The following is an 11,406-nucleotide window of genomic DNA, read 5'->3' on the forward strand; positions in this document are numbered from 1 at the left end:
CCTTTTCGGGAACAGGCTCTGCCGAGGATGCGCACCGTGAGATGTTCCTTCTCTGGGCAAGCACAGATCCCCAAACCTGTTGTGCCTGTGACTAGGCTGCAGGGGGAAGGTAAAGACCAGCAACAGCTTTCCGGGCTGCCACCTTCCGTGTGGGACAAGGAGCCGGACGTTTGCCTTTTCGGGAACAGGCTCTGCCGAGGATGCGCACCGTGAGATGTTCCTTCTCTGGGGAAGCACAGATCCCAAAACCTGTTGTGCCTGTGAATAGGCTGCAGGGGGAAGGTGAAGACCAGCAAGAGCTTTCAGGGCTGCCACCTTCCGTGTGGGACAAGGAGCCGGACGTTTGCCTTTTTGGGAACAGGCTCTGCCGAGGATGCGCACCGTGAGATGTTCCTTCTCTGGGCAAGCACAGATCCCCAAACCTGTTGTGCCTGTGAATAGGCTGCAGGGGGAAGGTGAAGACCAGCAACAGCTTTCCGGGCTGCCACCTTCCGTGTGGGACAAGGAGCCGGACGTTTGCCTTTTCGGGAACAGGCTCTGCCGAGGATGCGCACCGTGCGAGATTGCGTCTTTGGGAAAGCAGACATTCCCAGTACGGTGGGGCCTGTGAATAGGCTGCAGGGGGAAGGTGAAGACCAGCAACAGCTTTCCGGGCTGCCACCTTCCGTGTGGGACAAGGAGCCGGACGTTTGCCTTTTCGGGAACAGGCTCTGCCGAGGATGCGCACCGTGAGATGTTCCTTCTCTGCGCAAGCACAGATCCCAAAACCTGTTGTGCCTGTGAATAGGCTGCAGGGGGAAGGTGAAGACCAGCAACAGCTTTCCGGGCTGCCACCTTCCGTGTGGGACAAGGAGCCGGACGTTTGCCTTTTTGGGAACAGGCTCTGCCGAGGATGCGCACCGTGAGATGTTCCTTCTCTGGGCAAGCACAGATCCCCAAACCTGTTGTGCCTGTGAATAGGCTGCAGGGGGAAGGTGAAGACCAGCAACAGCTTTCCGGGCTGCCACCTTCCGTGTGGGACAAGGAGCCGGACGTTTGCCTTTTCGGGAACAGGCTCTGCCGAGGATGCGCACCGTGAGATGTTCCTTCTCTGGGCAAGCACAGATCCCCAAACCTGTTGTGCCTGTGAATAGGCTGCAGGGGGAAGGTGAAGACCAGCAACAGCTTTCCGGGCTGCCACCTTCCGTGTGGGACAAGGAGCCGGACGTTTGCCTTTTCGGGAACAGGCTCTGCCGAGGATGCGCACCGTGAGATGTTCCTTCTCTGGGCAAGCACAGATCCCCAAACCTGTTGTGCCTGTGAATAGGCTGCAGGGGGAAGGTGAAGACCAGCAAGAGCTTTCCGGGCTGCCACCTTCCGTGTGGGACAAGGAGCCGGACGTTTGCCTTTTCGGGAACAGGCTCTGCCGAGGATGCGCACCGTGAGATGTTCCTTCTCTGGGCAAGCACAGATCCCCAAACCTGTTGTGCCTGTGAATAGGCTGCAGGGGGAAGGTGAAGACCAGCAACAGCTTTCCGGGCTGCCACCTTCCGTGTGGGACAAGGAGCCGGACGTTTGCCTTTTCGGGAACAGGCTCTGCCGAGGATGCGCACCGTGAGATGTTCCTTCTCTGCGCAAGCAGAGATCCCAAAACCTGTTGTGCCTGTGAATAGGCTGCAGGGGGAAGGTGAAGACCAGCAAGAGCTTTCCGGGCTGCCACCTTCCGTGTGGGACAAGGAGCCGGACGTTTGCCTTTTCGGGAACAGGCTCTGCCGAGGATGCGCACCGTGAGATGTTCCTTCTCTGGGCAAGCACAGATCCCCAAACCTGTTGTGCCTGTGAATAGGCTGCAGGGGGAAGGTGAAGACCAGCAAGAGCTTTCCGGGCTGCCACCTTCCGTGTGGGACAAGGAGCCGGACGTTTGCCTTTTCGGGAACAGGCTCTGCCGAGGATGCGCACCGTGAGATGTTCCTTCTCTGGGCAAGCACAGATCCCCAAACCTGTTGTGCCTGTGAATAGGCTGCAGGGGGAAGGTGAAGACCAGCAACAGCTTTCCGGGCTGCCACCTTCCGTGTGGGACAAGGAGCCGGACGTTTGCCTTTTCGGGAACAGGCTCTGCCGAGGATGCGCACCGTGAGATGTTCCTTCTCTGGGCAAGCACAGATCCCCAAACCTGTTGTGCCTGTGACTAGGCTGCAGGGGGAAGGTAAAGACCAGCAACAGCTTTCCGGGCTGCCACCTTCCGTGTGGGACAAGGAGCCGGACGTTTGCCTTTTCGGGAACAGGCTCTGCCGAGGATGCGCACCGTGAGATGTTCCTTCTCTGGGCAAGCACAGATCCCAAAACCTGTTGTGCCTGTGAATAGGCTGCAGGGGGAAGGTGAAGACCAGCAAGAGCTTTCCGGGCTGCCACCTTCCGTGTGGGACAAGGAGCCGGACGTTTGCCTTTTCGGGAACAGGCTCTGCCAAGGATGCGCACCGTGAGATGTTCCTTCTCTGCGCAAGCAGAGATCCCCAAACCTGTTGTGCCTGTGAATAGGCTGCAGGGGGAAGGTGAAGACCAGCAAGAGCTTTCCGGGCTGCCACCTTCCGTGTGGGACAAGGAGCCGGACGTTTGCCTTTTCGGGAACAGGCTCTGCCGAGGATGCGCACCGTGAGATGTTCCTTCTCTGGGCAAGCACAGATCCCCAAACCTGTTGTGCCTGTGAATAGGCTGCAGGGGGAAGGTGAAGACCAGCAAGAGCTTTCCGGGCTGCCACCTTCCGTGTGGGACAAGGAGCCGGACGTTTGCCTTTTCGGGAACAGGCTCTGCCGAGGATGCGCACCGTGAGATGTTCCTTCTCTGGGCAAGCACAGATCCCCAAACCTGTTGTGCCTGTGAATAGGCTGCAGGGGGAAGGTGAAGACCAGCAAGAGCTTTCCGGGCTGCCACCTTCCGTGTGGGACAAGGAGCCGGACGTTTGCCTTTTCGGGAACAGGCTCTGCCGAGGATGCGCACCGTGAGATGTTCCTTCTCTGGGCAAGCACAGATCCCCAAACCTGTTGTGCCTGTGAATAGGCTGCAGGGGGAAGGTGAAGACCAGCAAGAGCTTTCCGGGCTGCCACCTTCCGTGTGGGACAAGGAGCCGGACGTTTGCCTTTTCGGGAACAGGCTCTGCCGAGGATGCGCACCGTGAGATGTTCCTTCTCTGGGCAAGCACAGATCCCCAAACCTGTTGTGCCTGTGAATAGGCTGCAGGGGGAAGGTGAAGACCAGCAACAGCTTTCAGGGCTGCCACCTTCCGTGTGGGACAAGGAGCCGGACGTTTGCCTTTTCGGGAACAGGCTCTGCCGAGGATGCGCACCGTGAGATGTTCCTTCTCTGGGCAAGCACAGATCCCCAAACCTGTTGTGCCTGTGAATAGGCTGCAGGGGGAAGGTGAAGACCAGCAACAGCTTTCAGGGCTGCCACCTTCCGTGTGGGACAAGGAGCCGGACGTTTGCCTTTTCAGGAACAGGCTCTGCCGAGGATGCGCACCGTGAGATGTTCCTTCTCTGGGCAAGCACAGATCCCCAAACCTGTTGTGCCTGTGAATAGGCTGCAGGGGGAAGGTAAAGACCAGCAACAGCTTTCCGGGCTGCCACGTTCCGTGTGGGACAAGGAGCCGGACGTTTGCCTTTTCGGGAACAGGCTCTGCCGAGGATGCGCACCGTGAGATGTTCCTTCTCTGCGCAAGCAGAGATCCCCAAACCTGTTGTGCCTGTGAATAGGCTGCAGGTGGAAGGTGAAGACCAGCAACAGCTTTCAGGGCTGCCACCTTCCGTGTGGGACAAGGAGCCGGACGTTTGCCTTTTCGGGAACAGGCTCTGCCGAGGATGCGCACCGTGAGATGTTCCTTCTCTGGGCAAGCACAGATCCCCAAACCTGTTGTGCCTGTGAATAGGCTGCAGGGGGAAGGTGAAGACCAGCAACAGCTTTCCGGGCTGCCACCTTCCGTGTGGGACAAGGAGCCGGACGTTTGCCTTTTCGGGAACAGGCTCTGCCGAGGATGCGCACCGTGCGAGATTGCGTCTTTGGGAAAGCAGACATTCCCAGTACGGTGGGGCCTGTGAATAGGCTGCAGGGGGAAGGTGAAGACCAGCAAGAGCTTTCCGGGCTGCCACCTTCCGTGTGGGACAAGGAGCCGGACGTTTGCCTTTTCGGGAACAGGCTCTGCCGAGGATGCGCACCGTGAGATGTTCCTTCTCTGGGCAAGCACAGATCCCCAAACCTGTTGTGCCTGTGAATAGGCTGCAGGGGGAAGGTGAAGACCAGCAACAGCTTTCCGGGCTGCCACCTTCCGTGTGGGACAAGGAGCCGGACGTTTGCCTTTTCGGGAACAGGCTCTGCCGAGGATGCGCACCGTGAGGTGTTCCTTCTCTGGGCAAGCAGAGATCCCAAAACCTGTTGTGCCTGTGAATAGGCTGCAGGGGGAAGGTGAAGACCAGCAACAGCTTTCCGGGCTGCCACCTTCCGTGTGGGACAAGGAGCCGGACGTTTGCCTTTTCGGGAACAGGCTCTGCCGAGGATGCGCACCGTGAGATGTTCCTTCTCTGGGCAAGCACAGATCCCCAAACCTGTTGTGCCTGTGAATAGGCTGCAGGGGGAAGGTGAAGACCAGCAAGAGCTTTCCGGGCTGCCACCTTCCGTGTGGGACAAGGAGCCGGACGTTTGCCTTTTCGGGAACAGGCTCTGCCGAGGATGCGCACCGTGAGATGTTCCTTCTCTGGGCAAGCACAGATCCCCAAACCTGTTGTGCCTGTGAATAGGCTGCAGGGGGAAGGTGAAGACCAGCAACAGCTTTCCGGGCTGCCACCTTCCGTGTGGGACAAGGAGCCGGACGTTTGCCTTTTCGGGAACAGGCTCTGCCGAGGATGCGCACCGTGAGATGTTCCTTCTCTGCGCAAGCACAGATCCCCAAACCTGTTGTGCCTGTGAATAGGCTGCAGGGGGAAGGTGAAGACCAGCAAGAGCTTTCCGGGCTGCCACCTTCCGTGTGGGACAAGGAGCCGGACGTTTGCCTTTTCGGGAACAGGCTCTGCCGAGGATGCGCACCGTGAGATGTTCCTTCTCTGGGCAAGCACAGATCCCAAAACCTGTTGTGCCTGTGAATAGGCTGCAGGGGGAAGGTGAAGACCAGCAAGAGCTTTCCAGGCTGCCACCTTCCGTGTGGGACAAGGAGCCGGAGGTTTGCCTTTTCGGGAACAGGCTCTGCCGAGGATGCGCACCGTGAGATGTTCCTTCTCTGGGCAAGCACAGATCCCCAAACCTGTTGTGCCTGTGAATAGGCTGCAGGTGGAAGGTGAAGACCAGCAAGAGCTTTCCGGGCTGCCACCTTCCGTGTGGGACAAGGAGCCGGACGTTTGCCTTTTCGGGAACAGGCTCTGCCGAGGATGCGCACCGTGAGATGTTCCTTCTCTGGGCAAGCACAGATCCCCAAACCTGTTGTGCCTGTGACTAGGCTGCAGGGGGAAGGTGAAGACCAGCAACAGCTTTCAGGGCTGCCACCTTCCGTGTGGGACAAGGAGCCGGACGTTTGCCTTTTCGGGAACAGGCTCTGCCGAGGATGCGCACCGTGAGATGTTCCTTCTCTGGGCAAGTACAGATCCCCAAACCTGTTGTGCCTGTGAATAGGCTGCAGGGGGAAGGTGAAGACCAGCAACAGCTTTCCGGGCTGCCACCTTCCGTGTGGGACAAGGAGCCGGACGTTTGCCTTTTCGGGAACAGGCTCTGCCGAGGATGCGCACCGTGAGATGTTCCTTCTCTGGGCAAGCACAGATCCCAAAACCTGTTGTGCCTGTGAATAGGCTGCAGGGGGAAGGTGAAGACCAGCAACAGCTTTCCGGGCTGCCACCTTCCGTGTGGGACAAGGAGCCGGACGTTTGCCTTTTCGGGAACAGGCTCTGCCGAGGATGCGCACCGTGAGATGTTCCTTCTCTGGGCAAGCACAGATCCCCAAACCTGTTGTGCCTGTGAATAGGCTGCAGGGGGAAGGTGAAGACCAGCAAGAGCTTTCCGGGCTGCCACCTTCCGTGTGGGACAAGGAGCCGGACGTTTGCCTTTTCGGGAACAGGCTCTGCCGAGGATGCGCACCGTGAGATGTTCCTTCTCTGGGCAAGCACAGATCCCCAAACCTGTTGTGCCTGTGAATAGGCTGCAGGGGGAAGGTGAAGACCAGCAAGAGCTTTCCGGGCTGCCACCTTCCGTGTGGGACAAGGAGCCGGACGTTTGCCTTTTCGGGAACAGGCTCTGCCGAGGATGCGCACCGTGAGATGTTCCTTCTCTGGGCAAGCACAGATCCCCAAACCTGTTGTGCCTGTGAATAGGCTGCAGGGGGAAGGTGAAGACCAGCAACAGCTTTCCGGGCTGCCACCTTCCGTGTGGGACAAGGAGCCGGACGTTTGCCTTTTCGGGAACAGGCTCTGCCGAGGATGCGCACCGTGAGGTGTTCCTTCTCTGGGCAAGCACAGATCCCCAAACCTGTTGTGCCTGTGAATAGGCTGCAGGGGGAAGGTGAAGACCAGCAACAGCTTTCCGGGCTGCCACCTTCCGTGTGGGACAAGGAGCCGGACGTTTGCCTTTTCGGGAACAGGCTCTGCCGAGGATGCGCACCGTGAGATGTTCCTTCTCTGGGCAAGCACAGATCCCCAAACCTGTTGTGCCTGTGACTAGGCTGCAGGGGGAAGGTGAAGACCAGCAAGAGCTTTCCGGGCTGCCACCTTCCGTGTGGGACAAGGAGCCGGACGTTTGCCTTTTCGGGAACAGGCTCTGCCGAGGATGCGCACCGTGAGATGTTCCTTCTCTGGGCAAGCACAGATCCCAAAACCTGTTGTGCCTGTGAATAGGCTGCAGGGGGAAGGTGAAGACCAGCAACAGCTTTCCGGGCTGCCACCTTCCGTGTGGGACAAGGAGCCGGACGTTTGCCTTTTCGGGAACAGGCTCTGCCGAGGATGCGCACCGTGAGATGTTCCTTCTCTGGGCAAGCACAGATCCCCAAACCTGTTGTGCCTGTGAATAGGCTGCAGGGGGAAGGTGAAGACCAGCAACAGCTTTCCGGGCTGCCACCTTCCGTGTGGGACAAGGAGCCGGACGTTTGCCTTTTTGGGAACAGGCTCTGCCGAGGATGCGCACCGTGAGATGTTCCTTCTCTGGGCAAGCACAGATCCCCAAACCTGTTGTGCCTGTGAATAGGCTGCAGGGGGAAGGTGAAGACCAGCAACAGCTTTCCGGGCTGCCACCTTCCGTGTGGGACAAGGAGCCGGACGTTTGCCTTTTCGGGAACAGGCTCTGCCGAGGATGCGCACCGTGAGATGTTCCTTCTCTGGGCAAGCAGAGATCCCCAAACCTGTTGTGCCTGTGAATAGGCTGCAGGGGGAAGGTGAAGACCAGCAACAGCTTTCCGGGCTGCCACCTTCCGTGTGGGACAAGGAGCCGGACGTTTGCCTTTTCGGGAACAGGCTCTGCCGAGGATGCGCACCGTGAGATGTTCCTTCTCTGGGCAAGCACAGATCCCCAAACCTGTTGTGCCTGTGAATAGGCTGCAGGGGGAAGGTGAAGACCAGCAAGAGCTTTCCGGGCTGCCACCTTCCGTGTGGGACAAGGAGCCGGACGTTTGCCTTTTCGGGAACAGGCTCTGCCGAGGATGCGCACCGTGAGATGTTCCTTCTCTGGGGAAGCACAGATCTCCAAACCTGTTGTGCCTGTGAATAGGCTGCAGGGGGAAGGTGAAGACCAGCAAGAGCTTTCCGGGCTGCCACCTTCCGTGTGGGACAAGGAGCCGGACGTTTGCCTTTTCGGGAACAGGCTGTGCCGAGGATGCGCACCGTGAGATGTTCCTTCTCTGGGCAAGCACAGATCCCCAAACCTGTTGTGCCTGTGAATAGGCTGCAGGGGGAAGGTGAAGACCAGCAACAGCTTTCCGGGCTGCCACCTTCCGTGTGGGACAAGGAGCCGGACGTTTGCCTTTTCGGGAACAGGCTCTGCCGAGGATGCGCACCGTGAGATGTTCCTTCTCTGGGCAAGCACAGATCCCCAAACCTGTTGTGCCTGTGAATAGGCTGCAGGGGGAAGGTGAAGACCAGCAAGAGCTTTCCGGGCTGCCACCTTCCGTGTGGGACAAGGAGCCGGACGTTTGCCTTTTCGGGAACAGGCTCTGCCGAGGATGCGCACCGTGAGATGTTCCTTCTCTGGGCAAGCACAGATCCCCAAACCTGTTGTGCCTGTGAATAGGCTGCAGGGGGAAGGTGAAGACCAGCAACAGCTTTCCGGGCTGCCACCTTCCGTGTGGGACAAGGAGCCGGACGTTTGCCTTTTCGGGAACAGGCTCTGCCGAGGATGCGCACCGTGAGATGTTCCTTCTCTGGGCAAGCACAGATCCCCAAACCTGTTGTGCCTGTGAATAGGCTGCAGGGGGAAGGTGAAGACCAGCAAGAGCTTTCCGGGCTGCCACCTTCCGTGTGGGACAAGGAGCCGGACGTTTGCCTTTTCGGGAACAGGCTCTGCCGAGGATGCGCACCGTGAGATGTTCCTTCTCTGGGCAAGCACAGATCCCCAAACCTGTTGTGCCTGTGAATAGGCTGCAGGGGGAAGGTGAAGACCAGCAAGAGCTTTCCGGGCTGCCACCTTCCGTGTGGGACAAGGAGCCGGACGTTTGCATTTTCGGGAACAGGCTCTGCCGAGGATGCGCACCGTGAGGTGTTCCTTCTCTGGGCAAGCACAGATCCCCAAACCTGTTGTGCCTGTGAATAGGCTGCAGGGGGAAGGTGAAGACCAGCAACAGCTTTCCGGGCTGCCACCTTCCGTGTGGGACAAGGAGCCGGACGTTTGCCTTTTCGGGAACAGGCTCTGCCGAGGATGCGCACCGTGAGATGTTCCTTCTCTGGGCAAGCACAGATCCCCAAACCTGTTGTGCCTGTGAATAGGCTGCAGGGGGAAGGTGAAGACCAGCAACAGCTTTCCGGGCTGCCCCTTCCGTGTGGGACAAGGAGCCGGACGTTTGCCTTTTCGGGAACAGGCTCTGCCGAGGATGCGCACCGTGAGATGTTCCTTCTCTGGGCAAGCACAGATCCCCAAACCTGTTGTGCCTGTGAATAGGCTGCAGGGGGAAGGTGAAGACCAGCAACAGCTTTCCGGGCTGCCACCTTCCGTGTGGGACAAGGAGCCGGACGTTTGCCTTTTCGGGAACAGGCTCTGCCGAGGATGCGCACCGTGAGATGTTCCTTCTCTGGGCAAGCACAGATCCCCAAACCTGTTGTGCCTGTGAATAGGCTGCAGGGGGAAGGTGAAGACCAGCAAGAGCTTTCCGGGCTGCCACCTTCCGTGTGGGACAAGGAGCCGGACGTTTGCCTTTTCGGGAACAGGCTCTGCCGAGGATGCGCACCGTGAGATGTTCCTTCTCTGCGCAAGCACAGATCTCCAAACCTGTTGTGCCTGTGAATAGGCTGCAGGGGGAAGGTGAAGACCAGCAAGAGCTTTCCGGGCTGCCACCTTCCGTGTGGGACAAGGAGCCGGACGTTTGCCTTTTCGGGAACAGGCTCTGCCGAGGATGCGCACCGTGAGATGTTCCTTCTCTGGGCAAGCACAGATCCCCAAACCTGTTGTGCCTGTGAATAGGCTGCAGGGGGAAGGTGAAGACCAGCAACAGCTTTCCGGGCTGCCACCTTCCGTGTGGGACAAGGAGCCGGACGTTTGCCTTTTCGGGAACAGGCTCTGCCGAGGATGCGCACCGTGAGATGTTCCTTCTCTGGGCAAGCACAGATCCCCAAACCTGTTGTGCCTGTGAATAGGCTGCAGGGGGAAGGTGAAGACCAGCAACAGCTTTCCGGGCTGCCACCTTCCGTGTGGGACAAGGAGCCGGACGTTTGCCTTTTCGGGAACAGGCTCTGCCGAGGATGCGCACCGTGAGATGTTCCTTCTCTGGGCAAGCACAGATCCCCAAACCTGTTGTGCCTGTGAATAGGCTGCAGGGGGAAGGTGAAGACCAGCAAGAGCTTTCCGGGCTGCCACCTTCCGTGTGGGACAAGGAGCCGGACGTTTGCCTTTTCGGGAACAGGCTCTGCCGAGGATGCGCACCGTGAGATGTTCCTTCTCTGGGCAAGCACAGATCCCCAAACCTGTTGTGCCTGTGAATAGGCTGCAGGGGGAAGGTGAAGACCAGCAACAGCTTTCCGGGCTGCCACCTTCCGTGTGGGACAAGGAGCCGGACGTTTGCCTTTTCGGGAACAGGCTCTGCCGAGGATGCGCACCGTGAGATGTTCCTTCTCTGGGCAAGCACAGATCCCCAAACCTGTTGTGCCTGTGAATAGGCTGCAGGGGGAAGGTGAAGACCAGCAAGAGCTTTCCGGGCTGCCACCTTCCGTGTGGGACAAGGAGCCGGAGGTTTGCCTTTTCGGGAACAGGCTCTGCCGAGGATGCGCACCGTGAGATGTTCCTTCTCTGGGCAAGCACAGATCCCCAAACCTGTTGTGCCTGTGAATAGGCTGCAGGGGGAAGGTGAAGACCAGCAACAGCTTTCCGGGCTGCCACCTTCCGTGTGGGACAAGGAGCCGGACGTTTGCCTTTTCGGGAACAGGCTCTGCCGAGGATGCGCACCGTGAGATGTTCCTTCTCTGGGCAAGCACAGATCCCCAAACCTGTTGTGCCTGTGAATAGGCTGCAGGGGGAAGGTGAAGACCAGCAACAGCTTTCCGGGCTGCCACCTTCCGTGTGGGACAAGGAGCCGGACGTTTGCCTTTTCGGGAACAGGCTCTGCCGAGGATGCGCACCGTGAGATGTTCCTTCTCTGGGCAAGCACAGATCCCCAAACCTGTTGTGCCTGTGAATAGGCTGCAGGGGGAAGGTGAAGACCAGCAACAGCTTTCCGGGCTGCCACCTTCCGTGTGGGACAAGGAGCCGGACGTTTGCCTTTTCGGGAACAGGCTCTGCCGAGGATGCGCACCGTGAGATGTTCCTTCTCTGGGCAAGCACAGATCCCCAAACCTGTTGTGCCTGTGAATAGGCTGCAGGGGGAAGGTGAAGACCAGCAACAGCTTTCCGGGCTGCCACCTTCCGTGTGGGACAAGGAGCCGGACGTTTGCCTTTTCGGGAACAGGCTCTGCCGAGGATGCGCACCGTGAGATGTTCCTTCTCTGGGCAAGCACAGATCCCCAAACCTGTTGTGCCTGTGAATAGGCTGCAGGGGGAAGGTGAAGACCAGCAAGAGCTTTCCGGGCTGCCACCTTCCGTGTGGGACAAGGAGCCGGACGTTTGCCTTTTCGGGAACAGGCTCTGCCGAGGATGCGCACCGTGAGGTGTTCCTTCTCTGGGCAAGCACAGATCCCCAAACCTGTTGTGCCTGTGAATAGGCTGCAGGGGGAAGGTGAAGACCAGCAACAGCTTTCCGGGCTGCCACCTTCCGTGTGGGACAAGGAG

Source organism: Haliaeetus albicilla, unplaced genomic scaffold, assembly GCF_947461875.1.
Source record: "Haliaeetus albicilla unplaced genomic scaffold, bHalAlb1.1 scaffold_39, whole genome shotgun sequence".
In the NCBI taxonomy this organism is placed as follows: domain Eukaryota; kingdom Metazoa; phylum Chordata; class Aves; order Accipitriformes; family Accipitridae; genus Haliaeetus; species Haliaeetus albicilla.